The following is a 16,842-nucleotide window of genomic DNA, read 5'->3' as shown; positions in this document are numbered from 1 at the left end:
GCAGTATTGTGAAATATAACTACAGAAATAATTGTTTTCTATGTGGATGCATTGTAGAATGTAATTTATGCCTGTAAACTGAAATTTTTAACACAATTACTCCAGTCTTCAGTGTTACATGATCTTCAGAAATCATTATAATATACTGATTTGCTGCTCAAGAAACATTTCTGATTATTATCAATGTTTTTGTGGAAACCATTACATTTGTCAGTATTTTTTTAATAGACCTTGCAAAAGAGTAGTATTTATTTAGATTTTTTTTATCAATTTAAAAGTCTTTACTATAAACTTATCAAATTAATCCATCTTTCTGTATTAATATAATTTTTCAAGACAATAAACTATGACCAATTATAACTTTAGAACAACCAAAATGTAAATTCTGTCATTAATTACTTGCCCTCATGTTGCCCCAAACCATGTTTTTAACAGATTCCTTTTGTACGCAAAACAACAACAACAGCAAAAACTATCTATTCAGAAATTATGAATCCCCAATGGATTTTCACAAAAGCACCAAAAGCGCCAGCTCTCATGCCAATGCAACACTGATGCATCATGGTGCTTGTGTGAATGCGTTATTTTATATTTAAAATAATTCTCAGATTTCATTAAAAAGTTCTGCATTTATGTTTCAAAGTTGACCAAAAGTCTGGCTTGGAACAATATGAAGATAAGTGAGGGAAATCTTTGGTTTAAAAAACACAGTAGGTAAATGGGGTTCCCACAGGGACACCAGTAGATCTCTGCCTGATCTCTGATCTGCTGCTTCTTCTTCTGCTCCTTCCTCCGTCCCAATTCAGGATTAATGAGCCACGGCAGATGTTTCCACTTTGAATGCTTTATCCTCACTGTTTTTTCTCCAGCATCTAAAGTGAGAAAGAAAACAGTAACTAAAATGTAAATTAATAATAGAAAAACAATGGTTGTCCAAAATGTACAAATTAAAGTGTACTCGTTCTTCATGAAGGATTATTAACTAATCAGTATGTCAGGGGTTGTCAACTCTGGCCCTTAAGGTCAGACTTGGGTTTCTGCAGAGTAAAAGTGGATGTTTATGACTTAGTGTGTGTATTCAAACTGCTGGGTGTTTCTAAATCATGCAATCAAAATGATCCCCCTTACCTAACCCCACCCATAAACCTACCGTCACTTCGTCAGCCAATCAGTTATCATGGTCTAAAAACACCCTGATCTGGTAACTCCCATTACTTTCCTGCAGAGACCTATGCTTGGCTTCAGGTCCACTGTCATGCAGAGTTTACGTCTCAATCAGCTTCACAGTTTTCCAAGTTGTGAATATATTGTGTACATAAATGTAGGTACTGGTAAGCACTGTGGCTCACTATACACTGGTGGCTATTTCTGTCCTCATTGTACAACATCACTACTGACATTAATGCACAACAATAAAACTGATATCTTTCTTTTAATGCTATTTACAGCACATTATGATAATGTGCAAGATTTAATTAATAAATTAATTGGAAATGTTTACTAGATTAGACATTACCTGTCTAGTGATATGTTTATGCTGAAATATATTATTGGTTTGTGTTTTAAAGTCTATTACATGTAATCTTATAGTGAATTACCAGTGGACCGTAAAAAGAAAATTGTGATTGAGGCAACCTTTCACCACTGACTACTGAGCAACAGACCTGAGTGATTCACACCCAGAGTTTACATCCACACCTGATCACACTCACCTGTTTGTGACTTATAGTTAGTAAAACTGAGGACCTTGATTAATGTGTTCATGTGCGCTGCACTAGGTTGGTGTAAAACTCTGCATGTAAGTGGACCTTGAGAGACAATGTTGAGATCTCCTGCAATATGTTCTGAACATGAACTATAGAGAGACAGAATGACTTACAACACTGGTGTCCAGTCCTGGGCTGGAGGACCACCGTTCTGCAGAGTTTCTGCTGATCCTTGATCAGCTGCTCTGGTCTGCTTAACTGGGGTCGGAGCTAAACTCTGAAAAAAGAGAAGACTACCAATATTATAATGTTAAAAAGTTAAACAAGGTTAAATAATTTGATCCATAAATATGCATAACATCTGAAAATGCACAAAGATGACAAGAAAGAACTTTCAACACACTGAAAAATAAGAAGCAATATTAAGTCACACATGCATTTTCTTTTCCTATTATTCCTCAAAGTTACAATTACCTTGTGGTTTATCAATGATTTTCAGTCTCTGAAATAGAAAAGATCCATCAATGATGAACTATTATTTACCCCGTTAGTGGTGAGCATAAAATATTTATTTTAAATACATTTTTAAATAATATTTTCTATTTCTCTTCCATCTTTATTTGACCCTCTAATTTTAACACTAACTATTGTAATTATATTCTTAAAAAAAATAAGAATAAAATCTAACTACACTCTAAAAACTGCTGGGTTGAAAACAACCCAATTTGGGTTATTTTGACAACCCAGCGCTGGGTCAAAAAGGGACGAACCCAGCGCTGGGTTGTTTTAACCCAACCAGTTGGGTTATCATGTTTAACCCAGCCTGCTGGGTTGCCTTTTTTATGGTTTAAAATGACTATATTGCAGGGTTTTAAAAAACAGGGCGGGTTTTTTATCACTGTATTTCAGAAGGAAAACTACTGTATTTAGAAAATGTTCGATATCATTTCGCATATGCTTGATAAGGCAGCGTTTGTGAGCTCAGCACCGCTCTGCAGCCGTTACCGGAGAAACCTACCTCTCCCGCTCTTAGCGCCTCCTGCTGGCAGAAAATAAACTCGCAGAGTGCAGCCATGTGGGGAAACAATGCATTTCTACGTTAAAATTAACCCAAATTGAGCTAGGCATTAAACCTACAAATGTTGTTCATTTTAAATATCACTTTTACACACAAATAATAATTACCAAAAGGAAAATATTTATTAAAAACAAGAGAAAAGTCAAAAAGTAACATGTTAGAAGAAATGCAGAAAAGGATGGCATTAACAGCTACAGAGTTCATAAACAAAGCATTGAACATTTGATGAATATAACTTAAGATCAAATTGGACTTTGTTCAATTGTATATATTGTATAAAAATATACGAAAACACATACAATAAATTTACAATTAGTTAGTTTTTTTTCCAACTATTCTGGCATGACAGTACACAAATAAATCACAACATTAACTTTGATATTATAACCTTTAACAGACGCATGTGTGTGTGTGTGTGTGTGTGTGTGAAAGAATGTGAGCAGGTGTATGAATGACAGAGTGCAAACTTTTCTACTAAACAACACAGAAAAAGCATTTAATTTTTTTTTTTTTAACAAATTATACACTTACAGTTTGTTTCATTGTCCATGAATACAGATCATGCATCACGGTCAATTTTCATGATCTCTTTAGCATAACTGATGTAATCATGAAGAAACCCCATCAGCACAGCATCTGACATCTTCTACATCATCCAGGGCAGCGTCCTCCTTTAAAACCAGTGCTGTTTAGGGGAAAGAAGATTCTCCTCTCTGACCAGCATTCATCCCAGTCACCGCCTGCTCTTCATCAGTGGCCTAAGAGAAACAAATTTGAAAAAATTAAACATTTAATTAAACTATCCATTTTCAGGTAGAGGTGTATTCACATCCGTAAGGATAGGTAAATAATCGGTTTTAAAGTTTCAACACTTTGTGCGATTGTTTAATGTCTCAGTCCACCACAGCTCTCATGAAGTCTATAATGGCAGCACTAGTGTGAGGACATGCGATATTGTTTGAATAAATATTGCTTTCAGAAAGCTTCTTTACTGAAACATTAAAACAGACATGACATTAACATACCTCACAATATTCATGTACATGGAGGGCTGCTCTTCAAACCGTTAGTTCACCAAATAATTAAAATGTTAATAATTTACTCTCCCCATGTTTTTCCAGACTCATACAAAATCTGTTCATTTTTTGGAAAACATATGAATATATTTAATATTCTCTTTTTGTGTCCTCCATTGCTGGTCTGGGAGACCAATATTTTATTTTGAACATACATGTTTGCTATCATATAATTTAAGATGTATTCATATATAAATATCAGAATTTACTTCTACAATAACTCTATATTTATGAAGCTTGAAAATACTGATTATCTAAACTATAAATGGATTAACAAATATTATGAGAAAACTAAAAATATATTAATTTATGTTGTAAAGACAGACAAAAGTCTTATAGGTTTGGAATGACTTGAGGGCAAGTAAATTATTTTTTGTGTGAACTTTACCTCTAAGAGCGCAGACCAAGAATAATGACTCTCCAAATCAGACAACTCCAAAGTTGGTTTGAGTTCTGCAATAAAAAACACAGACATCAATGGTCTTAATGAAATGAGCACGTAATCACACTGTTGTTGCATCAAAATGTGAAGTAAACTGGTAGGAGACAACAGAAAAATTTATTTTCTAAAAATAACTTACATAAAATCTCAAGGGAATGATGATCTCCCATGTCTTTTGCTTTTAACATCTACAAAAACAAAAAACAAACATTATTTTACTCTTAGTAAAAAAACAACAACTGATAACATGAAATTATGAAGTTTACTTGCCTTAAACGATCTTTCCCTCTCTTCAGAAGAAGCTGAGAAAACCACCTCCTCCTCACACAAGCAGACTTGTGTGTCCTTAACTCCAGTTAGTTTGAGTTCTGCAAAGAGGGACATCAATGGTTTCAATAAAATATTAACATATACATACATACATATATAAAATCACACTGTTTTTGCATCAAAATGTGAAGTTAACAGGCAGGACACAACAGAAACATAAATTTTCTAAAAAAAAAAAAAAAAGTAATAATAATTTAACTTACATCAGTCTCAAAAGAATGAAGTTATCTTGTCTCTGGATTTCAACATCTAAAAAAACCACACACATTATTTTAGTCTTAGTAAAAATAAAGATAACTTGATGTTATTCTGAAGTTTACTCTCCTTAAACCGTCTGTCCCTCTCTTCAGAAGAACACCTCCTCCTCATCCTCACACAGGTCTTTGACTCCTCACACAAACAGCTTCTGTGTCTTTAACTCTCAGCGCGAGGACAATGAAGACAGGAGCTGGACAAGTCTGAAACATTACATGTAAAACATACTTTTAACAGTTACCACTTCAACAGCCTCAAAATAATTATGCTAGTCTTTACTACACAATGCCGTTTCCTTTAGGAGACAAACATACATTCAGTTTAACCGCGAAAAAAAAAAGACAAATTCACATGAGCGTAACCGTGACCATAACCGTCTGTTAACGCCTCAAAGAGAACAGATAATGTAAAATCTTATGTAAATATGACAAAATACATTCACAGACGTTATATTAAAAGTACATCCTCCGTTCAGTAACGTTACATGAGGCAGTTAAGACCTCCGTGTCCGAGGCGAAAACCGCGTCCGTTTTTTTTATATAACGTTAGATATAACGTTAAGCTCCTTTGTTTCCGCCTTTCATAAAACCTTCCGCCTTTCATACAACCGGGTAAACAATAAAAGATAACTTTACATTTTGAATATTTAACGTTACTTACCATAGTCTTTCACTCGCTTCTCGCTTCTATCACGCTGAGAAAATGGCGGCTGCTCGCACTGGAGAGACGTACGATTTTGACGTGACGTGCGTGCTCTCCTTCACGTCCGCGTCCTCAACCCACCCCCGCTGGGTTAAAAAAGATAGTTATTTTCAACCCAAACTTGGGTTAAAACATCGCAAAGTCCTATCCAACGGCCTCAACCCAGCAGTTGGGTTGAAAAAACAACCCAGCATTTTTTAGAGTGTACCTTTCTAATCTTTTTGTATTATATTTTCTTTTCATTTACTATGCAATTGTGTGTGTGTGTGTGTGTGTATGTGTAAAGACCTCTAACTAGCTTGCTCTATTCTTTTATTTTTTATTCTACCTGTTTTTTTTTTTATTTATTATATTATTTAAAATCCCATGCTACGTGTACTGTGTTAACCTAACTGAGACTTGTTATAGCACTTATATATCATTGCTCTTTTTGTTGTTTTTGATTGCTTCCACTGTCTTCATCTGTAAGTCGCTTTGGATAAAAGCGTCTGCTAAATGAATAAATGTAAATGTAAATACATGATAAATCTGACCCTTAAACTTATTTACTAGTTATGTTTCATAATGTCTAAAAATGTTCTTCAGCTGGATACACGCACGGCCATCAGCATGGAAGAATCTAGAACATATAAATTATAAATAAACTATAGCAGAGGTGAAATGCAGAAAATAAAATTAGTTTACAGATTATACAAAAAAATTAAAAGAATAATAACAGAATTTAAAGTTTTAGGTTTACTAACCGAGTAATACTCTTACAGTGTGGATATCAAAATAACTAACAGGCAAACAAACACACACACACACACAAACATATTATGAAAATATTATATAAACACATACATGTATAAAATAAATTACAGATTCATGCTGATGTAGGCGAAATATATTGTGAAAAATGCATATAAAGTTACCTCTTGTAGTTAGCATTACAGTTGAGATGCTAACGGACTTTTTCAGAAGACACTGACCATTTCTCTGAAAGTACATTCTCAACGAAAGCGTGTCATTTACATTAAATAAAGTTTCAGGGACACTTTTATGTAATATTTGTGTAATTTAGGGATTAAATTTACCTGAAATTAGTGAAAACAACCATGAGAGACAGCATCCGTTCAGCTGCTTGATGGTTGAGCTGCGCACCGTTTCCATGGTGACTTTCTCAGCTGCAGTTCAGCGCGTGACCATCAAGTGTTTTCAAAATATATTTCAATATATTTAACAGTGCTTCAGACATGATGTCTAATATATTTCTTCACTAGTTTATGTTAATGGCTTTGTGGTGCGAAATAAAAGTTTTTTTTCTTCTAAATTTGGACTAAAGCCCATCTACATCTGTTTTTGGGCTAAATTTGGATAAAAATAAATAAAATAAAATAAAAAGACGTTAAATGTTGCTTTTTGGTCTTAATTTGGACCAAATCCGACGGACCAAACGAAGACCAGTTTTTAACGTCGCTTTTTGGGCTTAATTTGGACCAAATCCGACGGACCAAATGAAGACCAGTTTTTAACGTCGCTTTTTGGGCTTAATTTGGACCAAATCCGACGGACCAAATGAAGACCAATTTTCAACGTCGCTTTTTGGTCTAAAAGATGGCCATGACGGGCCGACTTGATTTAGACCAGTAAACGACGTCCAAATGACGTCTGGTGCTGGGTGGGAAATGATTCGCGAAACGCGCTTCGGAGTCCCGATCTGAATCAAATGTTTTGCGAACTCCGAAGCCCCGATCTCAAATGATTCGCGAAACGGGATTCGGAGTCCCGATCTGAATAAAATGTTTTGCGAACTCCGAAGCCCCGATCGCAAATGATTCGCGAAACGCGCACTTCGGAGTCCCGATCTGAATTCTGAATCAAATGTTTTGGATCCGCCTTCAAGTCGCCAAACCCGCGTGACTGTCAAATTCGTTTTGGTGCCGCCCAGAGGATCAGCTCCGCGGGCGGCGCCGTCAAACAGCGGATCCTGAGCGGACCTTTGGCGTGCATCAGTCGAGAATTTCTTTGCTGGGACACGGTTGCGCTGAACCCTCTTTTGAGTAAGTATTGATATATTGCGACATTCACAGCATTGGTTTCTAAATCATCTTGTATATTAATGATTGTAAGGCGTTGTTTGATATTAGGACAACTTTAACATGTTCACTCGTGGATAATGGTTTAGCGTTAGCTTAGCTAGCTGTGCATTATTAAGTTTGCATTTTTGTAATTTTGGTCTCGTGTGTGCGTATCTGCCTCTTTATAATAAAAATTAAGCTTCAGCATTTCAATCACTGTTTGAGTTGGTTCAGACAATAGGCCGCCTGTTTGAATGTCAGAAAGTGCGGGCTTATCTGCTAATGTTAGCTACCGTCGCTAGAGATCGCTAACACGTGACCAACTGAACAGAACGCAAAGAACTATGGGTATGTTTGGCCAGTTGACATCCATGGTCTGGCATAGCAGGCTAGTGTTCTGGCATGAAAATAATGAAAAATTTGCGTGGAAAATACGATATAATCTTACAAAATGCAGCTGGCTAAAGAAAACATTGTAACGCCTAAATAACGTTATACATTTAATGTATCACATGGTAGCAGTTATGCTAACAGTCGAGCAGGTTAGTGAAGCGGAGTTTTTATACTTTTGCCATCATCCTTTTATTCTGCTCTTTTTTTGGCTTAAGTCACACTAAATTAACAAAGACATTTAAAGTTATCAATAAAATCCATAACAATGAAGGAAATACGAGCAGTTGAACAAGCATCTGTTGTACAAGCAGAATTAAAAATTATTTTATAATGGTTTGTAGGTTATTTAACTTTGAATTGATGTTCTAAGTAACTGGTATATTATTGCATAAATGTGATAGTAACTTTTCAAATTAATGAGTTGTTTTTATTAAAGTGTTATGTTTAACACAAAATAATACATGTATTGTTGTTTGCTTTATGTTAATTTAGTGCTCTTGCTGAGGCATGGGAAAAATAAAGGAGCTGGAAAAAACACCTGCTAGTGACATCAGCATCGTCTACACACCTGCTAGTGACATCAGCATCGTCTACACACCTGCTAGTGACATCAGCATCGTCTACACACCTGCTAGTGACATCAGCATCATCTACACACCTGCTAGTGACATCAGCATCGTCTACACACCTGCTAGTGACATCAGCATCGTCTACTCACCTGCTAGTGACATCAGCATCGTCTACACACCTGCTAGTGACATCAGCATCGTCTACACACCTGCCAGTGACATCAGCATCATCTACACACCTGCTAGTGACATCAGCATCGTCTACACACCTGCTAGTGACATCAGCATCATCTACTCACCTGCTAGTGACATCAGCATCATCTACACACCTGCTCATGACATCAGCATCATCTACACACCTGCTCGTGACATCATGCTTCTCTTCACCTGCTAGTAACTTGTCTGCTTTGTGATAAGCAAATGTTGCTATCTTCTAGTAAGTTTAAGCTTTTGTTACCTTCTCAGCCAGGGTTTTAACCAACATTATACATATAATCTTTCACATACTTCTCAGTGTGTTTTTTTGCTGAATTTAATGCTTAGATTTTAGGGGAAAAAATTAAGTCAGAAATCTTTTATAAAAATCTAACTCTTTAGTTTTACTTGTCACAAGATCACACCAGGTTAACTAAGCCAGTAACCATCAGCTGACCGTGGAAAGCCAATTGTGTGTTTCTTTCTCAGTTTGGCATGGTCCCCAATAAACTCAACGTGGGATGCCTCTCCGATTCTTTCACATCAGGGCACTTAACCTCTACCAGGCCACAGGGAGGTTCTTCATTTGGGTCCACCACTTTGCCATCTGCACCAAGGTGTGGAGCATCAGGGTGGATGATGAGACCAGATGGAAGAACGTTAACGTCAAAGGTCTCCTCATAGCGGTGAAGAACCTCTGGCTCAAGTTTGAATCCTCTACACATCGATCTCTAGAGACCCCGGCAGATGTTTACACACACTGTTTAATGCAAGATATAAATGCATTTAACCTGCAATTACAAATGCATAATGTTTTGATGTTTTAATCCCAAAATGTTGAATACTGATATTTGCAATGATAAAAGAAAGAAAGTGCTTTAAGAGGTGAAATTAAAAACACCAATATCTAGACAATCATGAATTGTAACATCACTTCCTTTAATGTTTGTACTATACAGTTGATATGGAATTTGTTTAAATGTTACATTTTAGAAAAAAAGTATTACATGTTTATATGAAATGCTTATACAAAATAAATATGTAGTTAACTTTAAAGTATATCTACAATTTTTGCTTTCATACATGGTCATATGAAAAATGTGCCGTACTTAAGTGTTAGATTTCTGCTATTTACTGGAAACATTTAAAATTACTATTTTAAACAAAAGCACTATATGAACATTCTGAGTGATTTTATTACACTAATATACAATCAGACATCCCAATTTCTGTTTTGGTAAAGTCATTAAGTGTCGTCATTTAGATGAATCAAAATTTAATTTGGGTTCCTGAAATACCCTGAACACTACACAGAGGTTAAGATGACCATTGCTACATAAAATAAAAATTTAAACTCATCCTATTTTGTTTTAATTTTCCCTTACTAAATTATACAGTTACTGATGCTATTGAATGTGGGATTACTATCAGGCTATTAACAAAAATCTGTCTCTAAACCTCTTTTCTCTTTATTAAAACTTGATCTAGTAGCCTACGTGATAGAATCATATGTTTTGCAAATCCGCTCGAAAGACCTGATCTCAAATGATTCGCGAAACGCGATTCGGAGTCCCGATCTGAATCAAATGTTTTGCGAACTCCGAAGCCCCGATCTCAAATGATTCGCGAAACGCGATTCTGAGTCCCGATCTGAATCAAATGTTTTGCGAACTCCGAAGCCCCGATCTCAAATGATTCGCGAAACGCGATTCGGAGTCCCGATCTGAATCAAATATTTTGCGAACTCCGAAGCCCCGATCTCAAATGATTCGCGAAACGCGATTCTGAGTCCCGATCTGAATCAAATGTTTTGCGAACTCCGAAGCCCCGATCTCAAATGATTCGCGAAACGCGATTCGGAGTCCCGATCTGAATCAAATATTTTGCGAACTCCGAAGCCCCGATCTCAAATGATTCGCGAAACGCGATTCGGAGTCCCGATCTGAATCAAATGTTTTGCGAACTCCGAAGCCCCGATCTCAAATGATTCGCGAAACGCGCTTCGGAGTCCCGATCTGAATCAAATGTTTTGCGAACTCCAAAGCCCCGATCTCAAATGATTCGCGAAACGCGCTTCGGAGTCCCGATCTGAATCAAATATTTTGCGAACTCCGAAGCCCCGATCTCAAATGATTCGCGAAACGCGATTCGGAGTCCCGATCTGAATCAAATATTTTGCGAACTCCGAAGCCCCGATCTCAAATGATTCGCGAAACGCGATTCGGAGTCCCGATCTGAATCAAATGTTTTGCGAACTCCGAAGCCCCGATCTCAAATGATTCGCGAAACGCGATTCGGAGTCCCGATCTGAATCAAATGTTTTGCGAACTCCGAAGCCCCGATCTCAAATGATTCGCGAAACGCGCTTCGGAGTCCCGATCTGAATCAAATATTTTGCGAACTCCGAAGCCCCGATCTCAAATGATTCGCGAAACGCGATTCGGAGTCCCGATCTGAATCAAATGTTTTGCGAACTCCGAAGCCCCGATCTCAAATGATTCGCGAAACGCGCACTTCGGAGTCCCGATCTGAATTCTGAATCAAATGTTTTGGATACGCCTTCAAGTCGCCAAACCCGCGTGACTGTCAAATTCGTTTTGGTGCCGCCCAGAGGATCAGCTCCGCGGGCGGCGCCGTCAAACAGCGGATCCTGAGCGGACCTTTGGCGTGCATCAGCGGAGAATTTCTTTGCTGGGACACGGTTGCGCTGAACCCTGTTTTGAGTAAGTATTGATATATTGCGACATTCACAGCATTGGTTTTTAAATCATCTTGTATATTAATGATTGTAAGGCGTTGTTTGATATTAGGACAACTTTAACATGTTCACTCGTGGATAATGGTTTAGCGCTAGCTTAGCTAGCTGTGCATTATTAAGTTTGCATTTTTGTAATTTTGGTCTCGTGTGTGCGTATCTGCCTCTTTATAATAAAAATTAAGCTTCAGCATTTTAATCACTGTTTGAGTTGGTTCAGACAATAGGCCGCCTGTTTGCATGTCAGAAAGTGCGGGCTTATCTGCTAATGTTAGCTACCGTCGCTAGAGATCGCTAACACGTGACCAACTGAACAGAACGCAAAGAACTATGGGTATGTTTGGCCATGGGCTAGCATAGCAGGCTAGTGTTCTGGCATGAACATAATGAAAAATTTGCGTGAAAAACAGAATATAATCCTACAAAATGCAGCTGACTAAAGAAAACATTGTCGGACCATAACGCCTAAAACTAAATCCTAAAGCAAAGATGAGATATGACGAGAAAATAAAGAGAATCAAAGGACTCGATATTTACGAGCAGATCGACTGGTCAAGGTAACACCCTCCAGCCCAAAAGAAGGGCATGTGAAAAGGCTGTGTTGTGGTGCTTTTGCAGACAGCATCATTTCTATGGACTCTTTATAAATCTAAATGTATTCATCTAAATGTATTTACATGTTAAATATGTAAAGAAACCTAAGAACACTGATTTCGCACAATTCTTCCTTAATACAGATAAAGGAGGCAGAATTTCATTCAATCTTTGTGTATTTTATTTACAGACATGGCTAAAAAAATACATGTGAGAACAGACATTACAAAATCTTTTAGAAAACAAAACAAAAACATTTAAATATTAGATGTGAGCATGGTGTATAATTCTAACATGACGCCTTCACAACAATACTTGGACACATATTGGTCAAAGCACAGCACACAATCGATTATATCCAGCAAAGTCTTCATCTCAGTCTCATGACCGGTGTGGACAGTGTCCGGTGATGGGGTGGATTCACAGGACCTTCCATCCAAAGGCATCATGATTTTGATGTTTAAATGCTGAAACAGACTCCTGATTTAATGAAATTTTTCATTGCAGAAGTTACTACTATTTTTATTTTTCCAGAAATGAAAATTATTAATTTAACGTTAACTTTATTTTACAATGTATTTAAATCTATATAGTAAAAAAAAAATCAATCCGCAAATTTTGCAATCCGTTATTATTACAGGATTTTGCTTTAGGCAAAAATACTCTTTAAAGTCCAATATGAGTTTATATTAGTTTGATTTTGTCGACTCTCTTTGTCTGAGTTGCAAGGTGTCAGGTCCAGTGTTGGGAAGTTTACTTTGGAAATGTTATAGTTTACAGATTACAAATTACCTTATTTAAAATGTAATATGTAGTGTCACTGTTTCAAATGACTTTAAGTAATGTAACTGATTACATTTGATTATTTTCCTAAATTTCTATTGTTTTCAGATTTTGATTATTTTGAATCATCTAAAGCAGGCAGGGTTAATGTTACAGTGGTACTCAACACTGATTACTCTCAGATTTCAGAATCCTTCTTCACTTGAATTAAGACTATAATTTAATTGTAACATACAACCACCTCAAAATAGGACTTTAGCAGCTCTTTTTACTTTGCAATCTTTTTTAGGTAAAATACAGATTTTAAATAATAAGATATAGTTTAATAGCTATGATACTGTTTTTGAAATCAAATCTTTGCATAGCTATGACAGGAAACATTGGCATCTAACAATGCCTTGGAAAAAAGGCAGTTAATCTAAAAATGTAATAAAATAAATAAATAATCATTTACATAAACCAAAATAGGAAATAAAACCGTTATGAAATAAGCATGTGTCATATTCTGTGTCTTCAACTCCAGAAACATTGGTGTCTCATATTTTAAATATGTATATGTGTGAAAATATTAAAATGTAACTCCCTTTGTAATCATTAACAATATCATAATTAACTAATTTAATTACAGTGTACATTACATTAACATATTACAGCTACATTTATTTTGCAATTAAATTAGGACTGCCTCTGCATAGGGCCCGGGATCTTGTGCAGCGCCTCTGGGGACGTCCCCTGTTTGCTGGGTACGGTGAGAGGAGGAGGCGACAATTACTGTGAGGAAAGGTACTTTAGTGTGTGCTAAGCCCTTCACGGAGGATGAGGTCCGTGTCCAACCGGAGTACGGTCGATCTCGCACCGTGGGCTGTGCCTTCCAGGTTTGCGTGGAAAAGTTGCGGAGACGTTAAATCACGCGTCAAAACGGAATGTTTGTGTTGCAGAGCAGTAAATGTGGAGATGGTGCAGGAGCACGATTACAACAGCCTCCAGTCCCAGGTGAGTGTAATGTGTTAACTAAAACAATAACTTATATTAAAAGCTAAACGGCAACTTTAGACATTAATAAAATATAGTATGTTTTATTTGTATTGTTCGATGTAACTTTATACATTTAATGTAGCACATGGTAGCAGTTATGCTAACAGTCGAGCAGGTGAGTGAAGCGATGTTTTTATACTTTTGCCGTCATCCTTTTATTCTGCTCTCTTTCTGGCTTAAGTCACACTAAATTAACAAAGACATTTAAAGTTATCAATAAAATCCACAACAATGTAAGAAATACGAGCAGTTGAACAAACATCTGTTGTACAAGCAGAATTCAAATTATTTTATAATGGTTAGTAGGTTATTTAATTATTGATTAAATTAATGAGTTGTTTTTATTAAAGTGTTATGTTTAACACAAAATAATACATGTATTGTTGTTTGCTTTATGTTAATTAAGTGCTCTTGCTGAGGCAGGGGAAAAATAAAGGAGCTGGAAAAAACACCTGTTGGTGACATCAGCATCGTCTACACACCTGCTAGTGACATCAGCATCATCTACACACCTGCTAGTGACATCAGCATCATCTATACACCTGCTAGTGACATCAGCATCATCTACACACCTGCTAGTGACATCAGCATCATCTACACACCTGCTAATGATATCAGCATCATCTACACACCTGCTAGTGACATCAGCATCATCCACACACCTGCTAGTGACATCAGCATCATCCACACACCTGCTAGTGACATCAGCATCATCCACACACCTGCTAGTGACATCAGCATCATCTACATACATGCTAGTGACATCAGCATCATCTACTCACCTGCCAGTGACATCAGCATCGTCTACACACTTGCTAGTGACATCAGCATCATCTACACACCTGCTAGTGACATCAGCATCATCTACTCGCCTGCTAGTGACATCAGCATCATCTACACACCTGCTAGTGACATCAGCATCATCTACACACCTGCTAGTGACATCAGCATCGTCTACACACCTGCTAGTGACATCAGCATCGTCTACTCACCTGCTAGTGACATCAGCATCGTCTACACACCTGCTAGTGACATCAGCATCGTCTACTCACCTGCTAGTGACATCAGCATCGTCTACACACCTGCTAGTGACATCAGCATCATCTACACACCTGCTAGTGACATCAGCATCGTCTACACACCTGCTAGTGACATCAGCATTGTCTACACACCTGCTAGTGACATCAGCATCATCCACACACCTGCTAGTGACATCAGCATCATCCACACACCTGCTAGTGACATCAGCATCATCTACACACCTGCTAGTGACATCAGCATCATCCACACACCTGCTAGTGACATCAGCATCATCTACACACCTGCTAGTGACATCAGCATCGTCTACACACCTGCTAGTGACATCAGCATCGTCTACACACCTGCTAGTGACATCAGCATCATCTACACACCTGCTAGTGACATCAGCATCATCTACACACCTGCTAGTGACATCAGCATCGTCTACACACCTGCTAGTGACATCAGCATCATCTACACACCTGCTAGTGACATCAGCATCATCCACACACCTGCTAGTGACATCAGCATCATCTACACACCTGCTAGTGACATCAGCATCGTCTACACACCTGCTAGTGACATCAGCATCGTCTACTCACCTGCTAGTGACATCAGCATCGTCTACACACCTGCTAGTGACATCAGCATCGTCTACTCACCTGCTAGTGACATCAGCATCGTCTACACACCTGCTAGTGACATCAGCATCATCTACACACCTGCTAGTGACATCAGCATCATCTACACACCTGCTAGTGACATCAGCATCGTCTACACACCTGCTAGTGACATCAGCATCGTCTACACACCTGCTAGTGACATCAGCATCGTCTACACACCTGCTAGTGACATCAGCATCATCTACACACCTGCTAGTGACATCAGCATCGTCTACACACCTGCTAGTGACATCAGCATCATCTACACACCTGCTAGTGACATCAGCATCGTCTACACACCTGCTAGTGACATCAGCATCATCTACACACCTGCTAGTGACATCAGCATCATCTACACACCTGCTAGTGACATCAGCATCGTCTACACACCTGCTAGTGACATCAGCATCATCTACACACCTGCTAGTGACATCAGCATCGTCTACACACCTGCTAGTGACATCAGCATCATCTACACACCTGCTAGTGACATCAGCATCATCTACACACCTGCTGGTGACATCAGCATCATCTACTCACCTGCTAGTGACATCAGCATCATCTACACACCTGCTAGTGACATCAGCATCGTCTACACACCTGCTAGTGACATCAGCATCGTCTACACACCTGCTAGTGACATCAGCATCGTCTACACACCTGCTAGTGACATCAGCATCGTCTACACACCTGCTAGTGACATCAGCATCATCTACACACCTGCTAGTGACATCAGCATCGTCTACACACCTGCTAGTGACATCAGCATCATCTACACACCTGCTAGTGACATCAGCATCATCTACACACCTGCTAGTGACATCAGCATCGTCTACACACCTGCTAGTGACATCAGCATCATCTACACACCTGCTAGTGACATCAGCATCGTCTACACACCTGCTAGTGACATCAGCATCATCTACACACCTGCTAGTGACATCAGCATCATCTACTGTATTTTGTATGAGCAACAATATAACATAAATAACAATAAAATATAATTAATTGACGCATGATTTATTGGGGTAACTGTTTTTTCTTGTAATAGAACACTATAGAACTACATTCACTATAGAACAGGAACATCATTTGTTGGTAAATTTTTCTTGCCTATTTTCTTCCTAGCAAAAAATTAATGTATATGCCAAAGTAGAATTCAACAGCTTTAGCCGTGATCTCTGTGA

General features: G+C 37.9%; 1 long non-coding RNA gene across 1 annotated transcript; it reads right to left on the bottom strand.

Moving 5' to 3' along the window:
• Positions 1-453: 453 nt before the first annotated feature.
• On the bottom strand, positions 454-6,698 carry LOC113110484 (uncharacterized). The gene is made up of 5 exons (XR_003293156.1): positions 6,666-6,698; positions 6,504-6,567; positions 6,139-6,208; positions 1,880-1,983; positions 454-872 (listed from the first exon to the last, which is right to left on the bottom strand). It is a non-coding gene; the product is annotated as an uncharacterized LOC113110484 (long non-coding RNA).
• Positions 6,699-16,842: the final 10,144 nt, after the last annotated feature.

Source organism: Carassius auratus, chromosome 10 (assembly GCF_003368295.1).
Source record: "Carassius auratus strain Wakin chromosome 10, ASM336829v1, whole genome shotgun sequence".
Lineage (NCBI taxonomy): Eukaryota > Metazoa > Chordata > Actinopteri > Cypriniformes > Cyprinidae > Carassius > Carassius auratus.
This window is presented reverse-complemented; position numbering and strand designations above follow the sequence as displayed.